The 20575-nt window shown below is 42.1% G+C and overlaps 1 protein-coding gene across 45 annotated transcripts in view; it reads left to right on the forward strand.

Annotated features, from left to right (window-relative positions):
- NCOA3 (nuclear receptor coactivator 3) overlaps nucleotides 1-20575 on the forward strand; it is a 147191-nt gene that overhangs the window by 26593 nt on the left and 100023 nt on the right. The gene's annotated exons all lie outside the window — the stretch shown is intronic.

Genomic DNA, 20575 nt, shown 5'->3' on the forward strand with positions numbered 1-20575 from the left:
GCACCTGTAATCCTAGCTACATGGGAGGCTGAGGCAGGAGAATTACTTGAACCCAGGGGCAGAGAGGCTCCAGTGAGCCAAGATTGTGCCAGTGCACTCCAGCCTGGGCGACAGAGCGAGACTGTCTTAAACAAACGAAAAGAAATTGAGAAATTCAGGATTTAGAAATTAATCTTTAAACTGTTTTACACTTCAGAGAAGAATTTGAGGGTTCAAAGTGATAAAACAGATGCATTATAGATATCTTCTGTGTGTTTTTACACTCGCATGTCACTTAAATTTTGTTTTTTTTTTTTGTTGTTAATCAATGAGAGCTTGTTATGTTGCTCAGGTTGGCCTTGAACTCATAGCCTTGCCTCCTGAAGCGCCAGGACAACTGGCCGGAGCCACCGTGGCTCCCAGTCACTTAAATTTTGGAAATAAAGCCATATTACTGCAGAAGTATATCTCTTCTGGACTGTCAGGGCCTAGATTTGAGCAAGAACAGTGTTGTGACATAACTGTTCTCCACCCCTTCCCTATGATCTGCTCCTCCCTTGTACAGTCTCATCCTTCTTCTTGACTTTTCCTGTATCTATAACTTTCCTCTTGACCTCTTCATGCAGTTCCCCTTCTCAGCTTTCATTCTGTTTCCAGCTGTATTATCCCTTCCCTCTCAGCCTCCATTTCCCTCTGGCTTGTAACCTTTTTTTTTTTTTTTTTTTTTTTTTGAGACGGAATTTCGCTCTCGTTACCCAGGCTGGAGAACAATGGCGCAATCTCGGCTCACCGCAACCTCTGCCTCCTGGGTTCAGGCAATTCTCCTGCCTCAGCCTCCTGAGTAGCTGGGATTACAGGCACGCACCACCATGCCCAGCTAATTTTTTGTATTTTTAGTAGAGACGGGGTTTCACCATGTTGACCAGGATGGTCTTGATCTCTTGACCTCGTGATCCGCCCGCCTCGGCCCCCCAAAGTGCTGGGATTACAGGCTTGAGCCACTGCGCCTGGCCCACTTGTAACCTTTTTATCTCTGTCAACTTTCTATCCTTCAGGTCCCTCACTTTCTGGTTTCTCACTGTTAACCAAGTCTCTACTTTTGGAAGGTCTCTTTACTGCATGTGTTCTCTGCTCCTGTCAGATTGATTTTTGTTTAGTCCTTGACCCCTCAAATATGTACATCCTCACACTCTCCAAAATCCTTTAACTTTCATTTCTTCTTCCATGCTTTAATTTATTCTGCAAAGATTTATTGAGTGCTAGTCATGTGTTGGCTGTTCCCTAGACATTAGGAATATACCAGTGATCAAAATGGCTATGGAAAAAAAATAAAGTCTTGTAGGAGGATTTGTGTGTGTGTATGTTTGCATTTTCAATATCATGGTAAACTTTGCTGAGTAAGTAATACTTAAACAAGGACACCAGGAGGTAAATCAGCCTGGAGAAGATTTGGTTGGGGTAGGGTTGGGCTGGGGAGCATTCTGTGTAGGGAGAACTGCCAGTGCAAAGGCCCTTTGTTAGGAGCATTCTTAGTGAATGTGAAGAGCAGCAAGGTGAACAGTGTTTTGGAGCACAGTATTTGGAGCATAGTGAACAAAGGGGTAAGTAGCAAGAGAAGTCTGAGAGGTAACAGTAAGTAAGGCCTTGCAGACAGTTGTAAGGGCTTCAGCTTAAAAAAAATCATTTAAAAAATAGCATAATAGCACATAAATGCGTGGTTTCCTCTATTTTTTTTTTGAGATGGGACTTCACTATATTGCTGGTCTAGAACTCCTGGGCTCCCACCTCAGCCTCTCAAGTAGCTTGACCTGCAGGTGAGTGCTGATACGTGCAGCTAGTTAAAATTATTATTATTTTTTGCAGAGACGAGGTCTTGTTTTATCACTCAGTGTGGCCTGAAGCAATATTCCCACTCAGCTTCCCAAAGCACTGGGATTACAGGTGTGAGCTACCATACCTAGCTTGCTGCAGGTTTTTAATTGTATTTTTGGTTATTCCAAAAAGATAATTTGGCCAGGTGTAGTGGCTCATGCCTATAATCCTAGCACTTTGAGAGGCCAAGACAGGCGGATCACCTGAGATCAGAAGTTCAAGACCAGCCTGGGCAACATGGTGAAACCCCGGCCCTACTAAAAATACAAAACTTACCTGGGCATGATGGCACGCGCCTGTAATCCCAGCTAGTTAGGAGGCCGAGGTGGGAGAATCACTTGAACTTGGGAGAGTGAGGTTGTAGTGAGCCAAGTATGCACCACTGCACTCCAGCCTGGGTGACAGAGCCAGATTCCGTCTAAAAAAAACAAAAATATACAAGATCACTGATTTTTTTTTTTTTCCCCTTCATATTAAAGTATGTCTTTTTTCTTTGGTTGTAAAGGTGATTAATTCATGTTCATGTGGAAAACACGGGAAATCCAGAAAAGTACAAAGAAGAAAATAGGGATTATTAGTAACTGCATCATCCATTATTGTAAATTTTGTATGTGTATCTTTCCAGTCTGTTTTCATTTGTTCTTGTACACATACACGGTGTCTTGGGCAGTACACGGGTTTAGCAGAGAGCAAATAAACTCTGTCACTTTCTTCACCCTCTAGCAGTCTTGTGAAGAGTAACCTGCTAAGAGTGCAAGGGTAGAAGCAGGGAGAGCTAGGCCAAGGTGCAGTGGCTCGCACTTGTAATTCTAGCACTTTGAGAGGCTGAGAAGGGTGAATTGCTTGAGCCCAGGAGTTTGAGGCTGCAGTGAGCTGTAGCCATGCCACTGTACTCCAGCCTGGGCAACAGAGCAAGATCCTGTCTCCAAAAAAAACCAAACAAATGAAAAAACAAAACACACGGGAGGCTGAGGCAGGAGAATCACTTGAACACAAAACACACATGGGAGGCGGAGGTTGTAGTGAGCCGAAGTTGCACCACTGCACTCCAGCTTGGGGGACAGAAAGAGACTCCATCTCAAAAACAGAAACACAAACACAGAAAAACAGGGTGACCTATTAGAAGCCCATTACAGTAATTTATGTTGGCTTAGACTATGGTTATGGCAAGAGGGGTGATAAGAAGTGGTCAGATTCTATGTATCATCTTCCGAAGGTAGAGCCAACAGGATTTTGTGTTGGTTTCAGTGGAGGGGAAGGACGGAAGAGAAGAATCAAGCGTGATTCAAAATTTTTTGGCGGCTGGGCGTGGTGGCTCACGCCTATAATCCCAGCACTTTGGGAGGCTGAAGCGGGTGGATCACTAGGTCAAGAGATTGAGACCATCCTGGTCAACATGGTAAAACCCTGTCTCTACTAAAAATACAAAACTTAGCTGGGCATGGTGGCACAGCCTGTAATCCCAGCTACTCAGGAGGCTGAGGCAGGAGAATTGCCTGAACCCAGGAGGCGCAGGTTGCGGTGAGCCGAGATCACGCCATTGCACTCCAGCCTGGGTAGTAAGAGTGAAACTCCTTCTCAAAAAAAAAAAAAAAAAAAAAAAAGTTTTTGGCTTGAGCAACTAGAATTGTTTGGCTTCATTTTCCTTTCTTGTTAAACTACCCATCCAAAGCTCTGTCTTTTATCGTGTTCTTGCTGTCCATTTGAACTCATGATTATTATTATTATTTTTATAAAAGGCAAAAGATTTATTTGCTCTACAGAGAAACCAAAGCTTGAACTTGTGATTATTTCTTTCACTAAGCTTTTAGTCTGTAATGTCCAACTTGGCACTTGGTACCCATCACAAGATACTGTATATAACAAGTGTTTCACTAGTATTAGTTTCCCTAACTGGGTAGTGAGCATCCTTTTCCTGGATCATGCTGAATTTGAGTCTTTTCAGTGACCTGTAACTTTCTGAGTACATTGTGGACACTCAGAAAATGTTGATTGTACTTTTTTCAGGCTTAAGAATAAGATATGAGAAAACTTCAAAGTAAATGGTTTTACTTAAAATTACTGACGTCTTTTGAGAATGAGGTGTTTGGGCACCAGATGAGCTGGTTCACGCCTGTAACCCCAGCACTTTGGGAGGCTGAGGTGGGCAGATCAGTTAAGTTTAGGAGTTCAAGAGCAGTCTGGGCAACACGGTGAAACCTTATCTCTACCAAAAATACAAAAAATTGTCTGGGAATGTTGGCCTATAGTGCCAGCTACTCGGGTGGCTGAGGTGGGAGGATTGCTTGAGCCTGAGAAGTAGAAGTTGCATTGAGCAGAGATCATGCCACTGTACTCCAGCCTGGGTGACAGAGTGAGACTCCATCTAAAAAAAAAAAATCAGGTGTTTGGATAGTTTCCTTATATCCAGTGTAAGAATCATTATGGCTGGGCGTGGTGGCTCACGCCTGTAATCTCAGTACTTTGGGAGGCTGAGGCAGGCAGATCACCTGAAGTCAGGAGTTCAAGACAAGCCTGGCCAATATGGTAAAACCCTGTGTCTGCTAAAAATACAAAAATTAGCTGGGTGTGGTGGTGTGTGCCCTGTAGTCTCAGCTACTCAGGAGGCTGAGGCAGAAGAATCATGTTTGAACCCGGGAGGCAGAGGTTGCAGTGAACTGACATCTCACGACTGCACTCTAGCCTAGGCAACAGAGTGAGACTGTCTCCAAAAACAAAAACAAAAACAAAAACAAACCATTACAAGGTCTGGCTGCATTGCCCAGACTTTTTTTTTAAAAATATTGAGCATAATTATTATTCTTAGTTTTAGAGTCAGGGTCTTGCTTTCTTGCTAGACTTGAGTGCAGTGGCACAGTCATGGCTCACTGCAGCCTCAAACTTCTGGGCTCAAGGAATTTTCCCACCTCAGCCTCCTAAGTAGTAGCTAGGACTGAAATAGGAAGAGTTTCTTTATTCCCTCTTGCAGGGTGTGTGACAGGAGTTTGGCTCACTTCTTGTGTGCCCCCACTGTTCAAGCCTTTAGGGGGAGCGTGCAGACGGTCAGGTCATGCAGAGTGTTTTTGGGCTCTGACCCCGCAGCAGGGTCTAGGGTTGACTGTTTACAACTCCCGAAACCCCAGTGGCCATGTGTTACAGTGTGCTCTTTCAGTTTTGCTGTCTGCAGGTGGCTTGTGTTAATCAGCTCAGTTAGACCCTCTGCCTTATCACAAGGACAGAGGGCTTTCTGTATCCCAGGGTCTTCCTCCAGTGTACCAGAAAAATCGGATTACACATGGGCTTGGAGAATGAGTGCAAGGTTTTATTGAACGGTAGAAGTAGGTCTCAGCAGATGGATGGGGAGCCAGAAGGGGGATAGAGTGGCAAGGTGGTCTTCCCCTGGAGTTGGGCTGCCCAGTGCCCGGACTCTTCTCCGACCACACCTGACCAGATTCTGTGCCAACTTGCTGTAGATGGCCTGCTGGCATCTGCTGGTATCTGTCGGTGTGCTCTTCTGCTCCTCTGTTCCTCTGGATGTCCAGCCGCTTGTGTGTGTATCTGCTTAAGGTCCCGGGCTTCAATGGGCACAGGATGTGGGGGCTTGGCAGGCTGAAAGGCAACTTTGGGTACGAAAACAGAAATGCTTGTTCTCACTTAGGTCTGTGGGTACAGGCCTGAGGGTGGAGGTCTCACCACAGACCCTACCCTTCTCTACCCAGCACTTACTTCCCTGTCCTCCTGTATCAGGACTACAGGTACGTACCTACAGGCCCAGCTAATATGATAAATTTTTTTTGTAGAGTTGGTGTCTTGCTATGTTGCCCAGGCCTGAAGTGATCCTCCTGCCTTGGCCTCCTAAAGTGTTGGGATTACTGGCATGAGCCACCCCATTCGGCCAATAATGAACGTTAATGCAAAGCATCCTAGGAGACAAAGTTTTGCGAGAAAAGGTCCCTGCCCAAAAAGGAGTTTATTCTTTGGTGCAGACAGTATATCCCGTACACAAATTTGTTTCCTTTACAGCATAACATTGTATTATCGTTTACTGCAAAACAAATTGTTGTTATGCCTTTGTCATGCTAAAGCTTATAGAGGGTCTTTGCCTCTTGATTAAGTGATGATTGATGTCTGTGCCTTTGAGTTATTATTTATTAGAGAGGGGTCTTAACTTTGTTGCCCCAGCTGGTCCCAAACTCCTGGTTTCAAGCTCTCCTCCTACCTGGGCCGCCCGAAATGCTGGGATTACAAGTATAAGCCATTGTGCCTGGCCTCATTGTTTTGTTTTAAGCAAATAAGTTCTTCATATTTATAGATGCTGTCTGGATTATGCTATCATCTAAGTACATCTGAGTTCCTAACATTTCCCTGGTCTGGAAGGGATTAAATCTTTTAGATAATAAGGAAAATTGGTAAAAGTAATGCTTTTCGGTTAAGTTCTTTACTTGCAGAGTTGTGTAGAACTCATCCGAGAAGTAAATTGAGTGTAATTTATTTTTGCCTGTGGTCATCACTTATGTGGCAATGGAGTATTTTTCTTTTATTCCTTTTTTTTTTTTTTTTCCTGAGACAGTCTTTTTCGCCCAGGCTGGAGTACTTTTGTGATCTTGGCTCACTGCAACCTCTGCTTCCTGGGTTCAAGCGATTCTTCCACCCAGCCTCCTGAGTAGCTGAGATTACAAGCACCCACCACCATCCCTGGCTAATTTTTGTATTTTGGTAGAGATGGGTTTCACCATTTGGCCAGACTGGTCTTGAACTACTGACCTCAGGTGATCCACCTGCTTTGGCCTCCTAAAGTGCTGGGATTACAGGCGTGAGCCACTGACACTGGTGACTATTTTTCTATAGAAAGGTTATAGAGTGTAACTCAAACATTTTTATGATAAACTGGGGGGAAGTATTGGGATTACAGGTGTAAGCCACTGCACCCGGACTATTTTATATATTACTAGGAAAGAAAATGTAAAACTGCCAAATGAGTTAGTTCAACAAATGACCATCATAATAACCAAGGGGTTTAATAGGTTTATTTTTTTTTTTTTTTGAGACTTTTTTTGCTATTTCACCCAGGCTAGAGTCAAGTGGCATGATCTCACTGCCACCTGTGCCTCCCGGGGTCAAGTGATTCTCTTGCTTCAGCCTCCTGAGTAGCTGGGATTACAGGCACATGCCACCATGCCTGGTTAATTTTTGTATTTTTAGTAGAGACTGGGTTTTACCATGTTGGCCAGACTGGTCTTGAACTTCTGACCTCAGGTGATCCACCCGCCTCAGCCTCCCAAAGTGCTCGGATTACAGGCATGAGCCAGCATAGGTTTTAGGTTTTTAAGCTCTAACTTTTGGGGGGGAAAACCCAAGATGATTAAAAATGTCCCATTTAGATGACTTTTAGTTGACTTGACACAAGCCTTTGGGTCTGGACTGCTGTAGTAATTCATGGTGTGATTTTTTTTTTTTTTTAGGCACCATGTTAGAAGCAAAGAATATGTAACATTAGTTTATTTGGGTTAGAGAGTAGTGGTGAACCTGAGCTTGTAACATTTTATTTAACAGAGTCTGATGTTCCAATGTGTAATGGAAGAGTTTTGGAAAAATGCTTTGTGGACATGTAAGATAATTTTTTAAGATAATTTTTAAAATATAATTTTCTCTGCCTCCTGAAAGAAGTTTGTGTTTCATAAATAACCAGGATTATTACTATTTTTTTTTTTTTTTTGAGTCGGATTCTCTCTCTGTTGCCCAGGCTGGAGTGCAGTAGCATGATCTTGGCTCACTGCAACCTCTGCCTCCCAGGTTCAAGTGATTCATTCTCCTGCCTCAGTCTCCAGAGTAGCTGGGATTACAGGCATGCGCCACCACGCCCAGCTAATTTTTGTATTTTTAGTAGAGACGAGGGTTTCACTATGTTGGTCAGGCTGGTCTCGAACTCCTTATCTTGTGATCTGCCTGCCTTGGCTTCCCAAAGTGTTGGGATTACAGGCGTGAGCCACTGTGCCCAGCCACTATTCTCTTTCAGATCAATCTGATACATGTTTTGTTGTCAGAAACTAGAGAAGACGTTGTATTCTCCTCATTTCCTGTTAAGTTTCAGCATCCATTCTGGCTGCTTTACTTTTTCCCAGACCTTTTATTTAGAGCAAAAACTTGGATGAATTGCTTTCAAGACTTCACTTTGCGCCTTTGGGTAAGGTTTTCCTTATTCGTTTGCCTAAGCTGTGTTTTAATATCTTTCTTGGGTTGTTTAGCTTTTTCAGCCTTTGGGACAATCTGTTGACTTAGTTGTGAATTTTGGCTTTTTATTTCTTGTGCCATAGAATTCGTATGTGTGTGGCACTTTCCTGTAGTCCCAGCTGCTTGGTAAGATAAGGGCAGGAGGATGGCTTGATCTCAGGAACTTGAGGCTGCAGTGATCTATGGTCATACCATTGTACTGTATGTAGCCTGGGTGACAGAACGAGACCCTGTCTCTAGGAAAAAATAAGATAAAAGTTGTACTAATAGAACATAAACTCTTTGCAGGCTGTGAGTTAATCTGTTTTGTTTACTGCTGTATCCTTAGTGCTCAGAATGGTGGCAGGCACTTAGTAGCTAGCTACTCACATATTTGCTGAACAAATTAGAGTATTAGCAGTAGGTTTTTTATTGAGCATATACTGAATAGAAAAGTGCTAAGCTCTTTGAATGGATTTGGTGGTTTTTCCATTTTATAGCTTGTTTTCTGTCCATATGATAGTTTATGAATGGGTGTGAGGGAGGAGGGAGGAGATGAAGAGATGAAGCCAGCGTTGTTGAGGATGCTGCTAGCTATTACCAAATTTCATCAAGTTTAAGATATCATTAATTATAGAACACATTATTTTATGTACTACTAGGTCTCAAACTCCTGGCCTCAAGTGATCTGCCTGCCTTGGCCCCCCAAAATGTTGGGATTACAGGTGTGAGCAACCACACCTGGCCTATTTTATGTACTTCTGGGGAAAAAAATGTAAAGCTGCCAAATAAATAATGGGATACTGTCAGTAGCATAACATGTTCTGATTTTAAAGATGTAAAAATATGAACAAACCCCTTATCTTTAAGGGATACTAGTTTTACATAGAATCTCATTTAACAGTCATGAAACCTTCTAGAGGTAGATATTATATTCATCTGAGAGAGGAGAAAGTTGAAGCTCATGGGTTAATTATGGAAGCTCTCCATGTGGAGGATCCAGATTGAGGTCTCTCAGATTTCAGAGGCCATACCCTTTTTGCCCCACCCCACGTTGGCCTGTTTGTCAAGTTTGGCTTGGAGATACTTAGTTGGCATGACTTTAAACATTTTCTTTGTAATTGACTTTTCCTATTTTCTCTTAAAATCAAATATCTTTATATTTACTCTGTGCTAGCTACTCTGTGTGTATGTGTGTATACAAAACAATATAAGGCCTTATCTCTTTTTCTCAAGGAATTTGTGGTCTGTTTAGGGAGATGAGAAATAAACATGAAAGTTAGATAAACTAGAGAAGATTTTAATAACATTTCAGAGAATAATGCAAGAGGTTTAACAAGGCAATGAAGGATTAATTGCCAAATAAATTGTACAAATAATTGCTTTTGGAGTTCAGAGGAAGAAGTGATTGCTTGGGGCTGGGGTAATCTAGGGAAGGATTTAAATGAATTCCTGGGAGATATTTTCAGTTAGTGAGATTATTTACTTTACCTTTAAAGTCGTGTTAATGTTTGTTACAAACGGAACTGCAAACTATTTGGACATGAACTGTTCTATCTTAATTTTTAAAAAAATCTCCATATGAGAGTATAGGAACTACTGCCCCAGAGAAAAGTAGATCATGCTTTCTACATACATGTATTTGCTTCTATTGTATAGATGGAGAAAATACTCATTTTTAGAAGAAAAATCTTTGGATGAAAAGAAAGGGGAACTCCCTGTCTCTAAGTTCCTTGAGTGTCACTCTTGTCACGTTTACAGTCAATTATGCTTTGTGAGCCATTGCCAAGGTTACTTTTTTTGACTTCTAGCATTCACGATTAACTTCTAAAGGGTGGAAACAAGCATTAATCCCTTTTGCATTACTAAGGTTCTCTCTCTCTCTCTCTCTCTCTCTCTCTCTCTGTCTCTCTGTGTTGTGTGTGTGAGTGTATATATGTACTTTTATTTTTTAGAGACGGTTTCACTCTGTGGCACAGGCTGGGGTGCAGTGTTGCAATCATAACTCACTGCAGCCTTGACTTCTCAGGCTCAAAGGGTCCTCCCACCTCAGTCTCCTGAGTAATTAGGACCACAGGTGTGTATCACTGTGCCTGACTAATTTTTAAATTTTTGTAGTGATGAGGCCTTTCTATGTTATTGCTTAGGCTGGTATCAAACTCCTAGCATCAGGTGACCTTCCTGCCTTGGCCTCCCAAAGTGCTGGGATTACAGGCAAGATCTTTCGTACCATTTTGAAGCAAATACTAGACATTATATAATTTCCTTAAGTATCTATGAAAGATAAGGGCTGTCTTTCATAAAAAGGAAACTATAATATCATTATTACATCTGGAATAACTACGTTAATTCCTTAGTAGCATCAAATACACAGTCACTATTCAGTTTTCTAGTTCTCTCCTCATTTTTTAATTTGTTTGAATCAGATTCAAATGAGATGCAGACATTGCAGTTTGGTTTTTATGCATCCTGTCTCTGTTAATACAGGTTTTTTCTTCCATCCCTTTTTCCCTTTCAATTTGTTAAATTATTTTTTGTCCTGTAGGGTTTTTTTTTTTTTTCCTTCCTTCCTTCCTTCCTTCCTTCCTTCCTTCCTTCCTTCCTTCCTTCCTTCCTTCCTTCCCTCCCTCCCTCCCTCCCTCCCTCCCTCCCTCCTTTTTTTTTTTTTTTCCTTCCTTCCTTCCTTCCTTCCTTCCTTCCTTCCTTCCTTCCTTCCTTCCTTCCTTCCAGCCTTACTCTGTCAGCCAGGCTGAAGAGCAGTGCTTGGATCATAGCTCTCTGTAGTCTCAAAACTTGTTGGCTCAAGCGATCCTCCCACCTCAGCCTCCCAAGTAGCTGGGATTAAAGGTACATACCACCATCCCAGCTAAATTAAAATTTTTTTGTTTGTGGTGAAGAGGTTCTTGCTATGTTGCTCAGGCTGGTCTGGAACTCCTGGCCTCAAGTGATTATCCTGTCTTGGCCTCCTAAAGCCAGGATTACAGGCACAAGTCACTATGCTCGGCTTCCTGTAGAGTTTCTTACCATTTAGTTTTTGCTGAGTATATCTTTATGGTGGTTTTTCAGTGTGTCCCCTGTTTTCTCTCTCTCTCTCTCTCTCTCTCCTCTCTCTCTCTTGAGGCAGAGTCTCGCTCTGTGGTCTAGGCTGGAGTGCAGTGACGTGGTCTCAGCTCACTGCAACCTCTGCCTCCCGGATTTAAGTGATTCTCCTGCCTCAGTAGCTGGTACTACATGCGTGTGCCGCTATGCCCGGCTAATGTTTTGTATTTTTAGTAGAGACAGCGTTTCACTGTGTTAGCCAGGATGGTCTTGATCTCCTGACCTCGTGATCTGCCCACCTTGGCCTCCCAAAATGCTGGGATTACAGGCGTGAGCCACTGTGCCCACCCTCTCTCTCTATTTTAAAATGGTAGTTAGCTTTTAAGTCTTGATCAATTTCTGCTTATTTTTGACAAGTCTGTTAGTTAGCTGTTGCTGTGTAACAAATTATCTCCAAATTTGATGTCTTAAACCAGCATTTATTGGTCCCAGGACCTCAAGAGGCTGAGGTGGGAGGAGTGCTTAAGCCTGGAAATTTGAGGCTTCAGTGAGCTGTGATTGCACCTGTGAATAGGCAACTCCTAGGCAAGACTCTGTCTCTAAAAAATAAAAATTGGCCGGGCATGGTGGCTCATGCCTGTAACCCAGAACTTCAGGAATCCAAGGTGGGTGGATCACTTGAGTCAGGAGTTAGAGACGAGCCTGGGCAATATGGCGAAACCCCATCTATACAAATAATACAAAAATTGTCAGGACATAGTGGCACATACCTATAGTCCCAGCTACTTGAGAGGCTGAGGCAGGAGGGACGATCTCTTGAGCTGGGTGGTAGAGGTTGCATTTGGCTGAGGTCACACCACTGCACTCCAGTCTGGGTGACAGCAAGACTCTGTCCAAACCCCCAAACCCCTTGGCATTTATTATCTTCCACAGTTTCTGAAGGTTAGTACTCGAAGTAGCCTAGCTGGGTGGTTCTGACTTTAGGACGCTTACAGGTTGCAGTCATCTGAAGGTTTTGTTTTTTTTGCCAATCAGTTTGAGTTTATGAAGTTGCTCGGGTTAGCCTTGAACTCATGACCTCACCTTCGCAAGTGCCACAACCTCCGGCGGGAGCCACTTTGGACCCCAATCTGAAGGTTTAACAAAGGCTGGAGGATTTGCTTCTGAGGTGGCTTACTCAGTGGTCATTGGCGGGAGGTCTCAATTTCTGCCTGAGTGTCCTAAAGATCCTGCAGAGATAGTGATCAAAGAGAGGGAGAAAAGGATGAGGGAATTTGAAATGTCTTTATGACCTCAGAAGTGACAGCTTGTCACTTTTTTTTGGTCACATAGACCAAAAAAACCACACTTTGATACAGTGTGGGAGGGGACTGCTTAAGTTAATGAATACCTGGAGACGGGTGTTACTTTGATGCTGGGTACTACAGTGAGACTACTTCTCAGGGAATGTGGTTTGTCAGAAGACACATGATGTCTGTTTTCCTTTGAGTTAATATTAGCAGATATTATCTTCCTGCCTCAGTCTCCTGACTAGCTGGGACTATAGGTGTGCGCCACCACACCCAGCTCATTTTTGTATCTAGAGACGGGGTTTCACCATGTTGGCCAGGCCGGTCTTGAACTCCTGACCTCAGGTGATCCACCTGCCTTGGCCTCCCAGAGTGTTGGGATTAGAGACGTGAGCCACTGTGCCCAGCCAAGAAAATGTTTTTCTAATAATGGGTTTGATTACCTGGTGTGGGCACAGTTTTCATAGGAAAGATGGGATATATGTTGGACTCTCTTTACTTACTAGTACTTAAAATAACAAGTTGGTTTGCTGATATTTTCCTGTGGTAAAAAACTTTTTTTCTTAAAGTTTTAAAAAACCTTTAATTTGAAATAATTTTAGACTTTGGGAAAGTTGCAAAAATAGTGGAGTTTTCCTGTATACTTTTCACCTAGGTTCCCCCAATTTAATAACTTGCATAGTCATGTTGTTGTGATCAAAACTAAGGCTAACATTGGTATGATACTGTTAACGAAATAGCAGATGCTGTCAGATTTTCCACTGTTGTGGTTTTTTTTCCATTTGAGGATCCAATCCTATTCTTTATTAAGATTTTTTTTTTTGGAGGGGCGGTTTATTTTGTAATTTTTTGGTATTTTTTTCAGTTAGGTGTAAGGTGTCCATGTTAATATATCTTTATTTGCCCTTTATTTAATAATCCTTTCTTTTTTGGGCCGGGTCTCACTGTCACCCAGGCTGGAATGCAGTGCTGCTGATACGGTTCACTGCAGCCTCAACTTCCTAGGTTCAAGTGGTCCTCCTGACTCAGCTTTCTATGTAGCTGGGACCACAGGCATATGCCAGCATGCCTGGCTAATTGTTTTGGGTATTGAAAAAAAATTTACAAAGTTTGTATTTTTGTTTTAGATGTTGCCTTTATATTAAAACACTTATGTAATAGACTTAGTGCCCCTCCCAAGTTTTTTGGTGATTTTCTGTTGGTTTCTTTCTTTGAGTACTATTGAAATTACCTAGTAACCTCTTTTTCTTCCTAAGCATTTGATTAAAGTAATATGTTTTACTTTAAGTTAATACCAAGTAATCAGCCAGTATTTTTCTAGTTTTTATCTCTTCATACTTCAGTTTTTGGATAGTTGGGCTTTATCTACATTGTTGGAGCATATAAAGGCATGTAGTATAATGTGTCACTCATAGCCATCAATCAGTTTTTTACAGATAAATATATATTTAATGTCCACTAACATTTTTATGTTGATATGGAATTCCCAGTTATTTGGGTCATCTGGAATTATTTTTCTCTAATAAATTCCTCAGGAAGAGCTTATGGGAACAGTATTCCTTGAGTTCCACTATGTTTGAGAAGTTTGTCTGGAACTTTAATAGTTGAAAGCTGGCTTGGTGATGATAAAATTCTGTTCCAGGGCTGGGTGCAGTGGCTCATGCCTGTAATCCCAGCACTTTTGGAGGCCAAGGCAGGTGGATCACCTGAGGCTGGGAGTTTGAGACCAGCCTGGCCAACATGGGAAAACCCTGTCTCTACTAAAAATACAAAAATTAGCTGGGAGTGGCAGCAGGCACCTGCAATCCTAGCTACTTGGGAGGCTGAGGCAGGAGAATTGCTTGAACCTGGGAGGCGGAGGTTGCGATGAGCCAAGATTGTGCCATTGCACTCCAGCCTGGGCCACAAGAGCAAAACTCCATCTAAAAAAAAAAAAATTATGTTCCAGAGTATTTGAAATAACTCATTCCACTGTCTTCTGGCACAGAGCATAGCTGTTACAGTGTGATGTTGACCTGTTTTTCTTTGAATGTAGCTTTTTTTGTGCTGGCTGAGATATCCATAGGATTTTTTTCTTTGTAGTCTTTTTTTTTTTTTTTTTTTTTTCTTGACATAGTCTCACTTTATTGCCCAGGCTGGAGTTCAGTAACTTGATCTCAGCTCACTGTAACCTCTGCCTTTTGGGTTTAAGAGATTCTCCTGCCTCAGTCTCCCTAGTAGCTGGAACTATAGGCATGCACCATGACGCCCATCTAATTTTTATATTTTTATTAGAGACGGGGTTTTGCCATATTGATCAGGCTGGTCTTGAATTCCTGACCGCAGGTGATCCACTTGCCTTGGCCTCCTGAAGTGCTGGGATTACAGGCGTGAGTTACTGCGCCCGGCCTTTGTGGACTTATTGGTGTTGGTTGGTCTGACACCTTTTTCCTTGGGGATTCAGTGAGTCTTTTCAGTATGTATTACTTGTCTCAAGTTTCCCTGCCCTCTACTTTTTGTCTCTTTCTCTTTCTCAATATCATGAAGGTTTTCTTAGTGCTCTTGTCACTTTTTTATTTGCTTTTTGTTTTTTATTGCCTTGGTTTTCTTCTTTGGGACTCCTACTGTATAAATGTTGGATGATCTTTATGAGAGATACACACACTCAACACGCACATACACACATGGTCTTGTTCTGTTGCTTAAGCTGAAGTGCAGTGGTGTGTTCATGGCGCACAGCAACCTCCAACTCCTGGGCTCAAGAGATCCTCCTTCCTAAGCCTCCTGAATGGCTGTGCCATCATGCCTGGCTAATTTTTGTATTTTTTATAGAGATGGGGTTTTGCCATATTGCCCAGGCTGGTGTAGAACTCGTGAGCTCGAGTGATCTCCCACCTCAACTTTCCAGTGTTGGGATTACAGGTATGAGCCATTGTACCAGGCCTGTATATTGTTTATGTGAGATAAACCTCTCTTTTGTTTCCTCAGTTGTATATCCAGCTGTCCTCCGAACCTTTTCATTTTAGATTCCTAAAGGACAACTCAAACTCAGCATGTCCCAAATTAAACTCTTTATCATCCCTGTAAGATCTTCAACAAAGCCTTTTCTTTCTCATTGTTAGTAATTCATTCTTGCTGTTGCTTAGGCCTAAAAGCTTTGACCACTCTTGTATCTCCTTGTCTCTATCTTTAAGATATATCTAGTATCTGGCCACATCTCAGTAATTCCACTGAGCCAACTTTTTCTATGCATTATTGTAATTGTAATAACATCCTAACAGGTCTTTCTGAATTTTGCTCTTGTTTCCTTATAGCATGTTAGTAACATCAACAGCTGGAGGGATCTTTTAAAATCCTAAACCAGCTTGTCATTCCTCTCTTTTAGACTCTGTAGAGGTTTCTTATTTCACCTGGAGTAGAAATGAAAGTTCTTACTTTGATTGATGAGACTCTGATTTGCCTCTGTTTCTTTTTTTTTTTTTTTTGTCTGAGTTTCGCTCTTGTTGCCCAGGCTGGAGTGCAGTGGTGCAGATCTCAGCTCAGTGCAACCGCCGCCTCTGGGTTCAAGTGATTCTTCTGCCTCTCAGCCTCCCGAGTAGGGAATACAGGCATGCACCACCACGCCCGGCTAATTTTGTATTTTTAGTAGAGATGGGGTTTCTCCATGTTGGTCAGGCTGGTCTTGAACTCCTGACCTCAGTTGATCCACCTGCCTCAGCCTCCCAAAGTGCTGGGATTACACACACGAGCCACTGCACCCGGCCTGCCTCTGCTAAATCTGTGCTCTCACCTACCATTCCTGTCTTCCTTGTTCATTCTTGATCCAGTACTGTTCTTCATCCAGTGCAGGCACATTCTTGCCTTTGGATTTACCCTTTCTTGGAATGTTGTTTCTGTCATATATCTGATTAAGTTCCTCATCTCTTTAAAGTTTCAGTTCTTACACTCTTAATGAGGCCAGTCCTTACCACCCTTTTTAGTACTGGACCCTCTGCCCTTATAGCACTAATGCTGTAACATATTTACTAATTTAAATTTATTTTTTTGCTTTTTCGTTTTCACCTCACTGGGGCTTGACATATTCACTTATTTTTATTTGAATTTATTTTTTTGAGACAGATTCTGGCTCTCTTGCTAGACTGGAGTGCAGTGGCATGATCTGGGCTTACTGCAACCTCCCACTCCTGGGTTCAAGTGATTCTCCTGCCTCAGCCTCCCCAGTACCTGGGACTACAAGTGAATGCCACCACGACCAGCTAATTTTTGTATTTTCAGTAGAGACGGGGTTTCACCTTGTTGGCCAGGGTGATCTTGATCTCCTGACCTCATGATCCTCCTGCCTCTGCCTCCCAAAGTGCTGGGATTACAGGCTTGAGCCACTGCACCTGGCCACATATTTACTTATTTCTTGTGTTTAATTATAAGGCATATGCTCCACAATAACAAGAATCTTAGTCCCCCTTTCTCACTGATATATGTCAAACACTTAGATAAGTGCCTGGCATATGATAGATGTTCATCATTCGCATGTTGAATGGAGAAATATACTCTATATTTACTTGAAAGGATGATGTTCTAAAGCCATTCTCCTACCCCTATCTGCCCCTATCTGTGGCATTAAGATGTTTTTCTGGGTCATAGCATATCGTTTCTCTTTAAACCCTGTGTGGGAGTACATTAGGAAAGTTCCTAATCTTTGTTGGTTTTATTATTTTTTTCTCTTCTGAGACTAGAGTTTTGATCTTGTTGGCTCAAGCTAGAGTGCAATGGTGTGATCTCAGCTCACTGCAACCTCCGCCTCCTGGGTTTGAGCGATCCTCCTGCCTTAGCCTCCCAATTAGCTGGGATTATAGGTGTGTGCCACCATGCCTGGCTAATTTTTTGTATTTTTAGTAGAAATGGAGTTTCACCATGTTAGCCAGGCTGGTCTTGAACTCCTAACATCAGGTGATCTGCCCATATCAGCCTCCTGTAGTACTAGGATTACAGGCATGAGCCGCTGCACCCAGCCTATTTTATTTTTTGAGACTGTGTCCAGTCTTTGTTGGTTTTATTTTAGCTTCAAGTCTTTTTAGGCTGGAACTGTTTCTAGAAATCCATTCACAATGGAAGTTACTCTGAAATTGGTTAAATAAAGTTAGGGTGGTTTAATACAGAGGAATTATGAATTACCACCTATCATATATATAAGAGAATTTCTTGTTTATTTTCTTACTCCATAAGCATAATGAAAAAAGTTTCCTTTGTGGCCAGGCATGGTGGCTCACGCCTGTAATTCCAGCACTTTGGGAGGCCAAGGTGGGTGGATCACCTGAGGTCAGGAGTTTGAAACCAGTCTGACCAACAAGGTTAAACCCCATCTTTAAAAAAAATTTAAATTTTTAAAATTTTTAATTTTTTTAAGTTTCTTGAGACAGTGTCTCATTCTCTCACCTAGACTGGAGTGCAGTAGCGCAATCTTGGCTCACTGCCAACTCCACCTCTCAGGCTCAAGCAATTCTCCTGCCTCAGCCTCTGGAGTAGCTGGGATTACAGGCATGCGTCACCACGCCCAGCTAATTTTTGTATTTTTAGTAGACACGGGGTTTCTCCATATTGGTCAGGCTGGGAAAGGTTCCTTTTTAAAAAAAAATCATTTCTAGGTCAAGTGCGGTGGCTCACAGCTACATTCCCAGCACTTTGCAAGGCCGAGGTGGGAAGATCACCTGAGGTCAGGAATTGGAGACCAGCCTGGTCAACATGGTGAAACCTGGTCTCTACAAAAAAATACAAAAATCAGCTTCGCATGGTGGTGCATGCCTGTAATCCCAGCTACTTGGGAAGCTGAGACAGGAGAATTGCTTGAACCAGGGAGGTAGAGGTTGCAATGAGCTGAGATCATGCCACTGTACTCCAGCCTGGGTGACAAGAGTGAAACTCCATCTCAAAAAAATAAAAATAAAATTTAAAAATTTCTTCTTTACTGCATTTTCAGTGGCAGTTTGAGAAGGAGTGGTACGTATCAATAGACATTAACATGCAATGGAAACATCCTTTTAAAAAATACGTGTATATTATGTCTTCTCAGTGTTTTTATAATTCTGTTTCAGCAAATAGAGAAGAGTTGCAGTAATCCAGAAAGGATTAATTATGTCATGATGGTTTATTGTGTAGTCACCCCGAGAAGGCCCACTCTGTTCTGCATAGTGCTGTTAGGCACAAGATGTAAAATAATATCCTTGAGGTCTTCATTTGGTGAATATGATAAAGTCAATTAGCATTTTAAAGGGTCTCTTAAAAATACCATTTAATGGCCGGGTGTGGTGGCTCACGCCTATAATTCCAGCATTTTGGGAGACCGAGGCAGGTTGATCACGAGGTCAAGAGATCGAGACCATCCTGGTCAACATGGTGAAACCCTGTCTCTACTAAAAATACAAAAATTAGCTGGGCGTGGTGGCGTGCGCCTGTGGTCCCAGCTACTCGGGAGGCTGAGGCAGGAGAATTGCTTGAACCCAGGAGGCAGAGGTTGCGGTGAGCTGAGATGGTGCCACTGCACTCCAGCCTGGGTAACAAGAGCGAAACTCCGTCTCAAAAAAAAAAACAAAACAAAACAAAAAACAAACAAACAAACATTACCATTGAACGAGTTTTAAAAATTATTAGTGAGTTATTATTGAGAACAGTGGTTAAATTAGTGCTTTCTTTGTTTGCATTGGACGTAATACATAGACTTCAAATAAATAAAATGTTTATTTAAATTAAAAAAAAAAAATTTTTTTTGTAGAGGTGGGATGTTACCATGTTGCCCAGGATGGTCTCGAGCTCCTGAGCTCAAGTGATCCTTCTGCCTCAGTCTTCAAAAGTGCTAGATTACAGACCTGAGCCATCACGCCCGGCCTTAATTTTCTATCACCTATGGCAAATATGTATTAACTTTGTAATAAAAAAGTTTTTAGGCCAGGTGCTGTGGCTCTTGTCTGTAATCCTAGCACATTGGGAGGCTGAAGTGAGAAGATCACTTAAGCCCAGGAGTTTGAGGCCAGCCTGGCCAACATGGCAAGATCCATATCGACAAAAAATTTAAAAAATTAACTGGTCATGGTGTGGTAAAAAATAATTAGCTGGTCACAGGATGACAGATACCTGTGGTCCCAACTACCTGGGAGGCTGAGGTGTGGCAATTACTTGAGACCAGGAGGTCAAGGCTACAGCAAACTATGATCTGTGCCACTGCACTCCATCCTGGTCAACAGAGCAAAGACTATCTCAAAAAAAAAAAAAAAAAAAAAAATCTGTATTTTCTGCAAATTGGTGGTGGTTGGATCGAGAGGCTTGAACACAGATCATTTTATGAGATCAGTTTCCAGGTCTCCAAATTCACAAACTTTTATTCTCTTAAATTCTTTTTTCTTTGGGCGACAGTCTTCCTCTGTCACCCATGCTGGAGTGCAGTGGCATAGTCAAGGCTTATCACAGCTTTGAACCTCCCAGGCTCAAATAATCTCCCACCTTAGCCTCCTAAATAGCTGGGACTACAGGCACATGCCACCACCATGCCTCGCTAATTTTTGTAATTTTTTTGTAGAGATGCGATTTCACCAGGTTGCTCAGGTTAGTCTCAAACTCCTGAGCTCAAGCAACCTGCCTACCTTGGCCTCCCAAAGTGCTGGGATTACAGGTGTGAGTCACTGTGCCTGACTGTTCTTTTAAATTTTTAAGTTGGTCTGAGAAAGTTTGCAGAGTCTTATTCCTCAGATGTCTCTTTTTACAATTGTTTTTCTAACTGCCAAAAGAAAGAAGTCTCCCATGTTACTGTGTTGTATAAATTGTGTGTGTGTGTGTGTGTTTGTGTGTGTGTGTGTGTGTGTGTTTTATTTTAAAAAGGGTTTGGAACACATGGGCAATTAGAAATGTTGGTGTCAGAGTTTAAAAAAGTGAAAGACTCATGGCTGGTTAACAAATGACCTATTGGTTGGTTTCTAAGTATGTTTCCATCAGAATTGAAGTGGGAGTTAATCAAATTGCTCTCTGAGAGATAATGAAAAAATGATTTTTGATGGTAGTTCACTGAGACTTTTATCGTTTAAGATTGTGCTAAAAGAATTGAATGACATTGCTTTCACATAACTCCTTCCAGTATTTAATCTACTTATATCAGCACATTTTATTTTTAATCTTACAAACAAATTAATGTATATTGGTGGGGGGAGAAGGACAAAGCATCTTGCCCATTGCAGCTGAACAGA

The sequence above is a fragment of the Callithrix jacchus genome, chromosome 5 (genome assembly GCF_049354715.1).
Source record: "Callithrix jacchus isolate 240 chromosome 5, calJac240_pri, whole genome shotgun sequence".
NCBI lineage: Eukaryota > Metazoa > Chordata > Mammalia > Primates > Cebidae > Callithrix > Callithrix jacchus.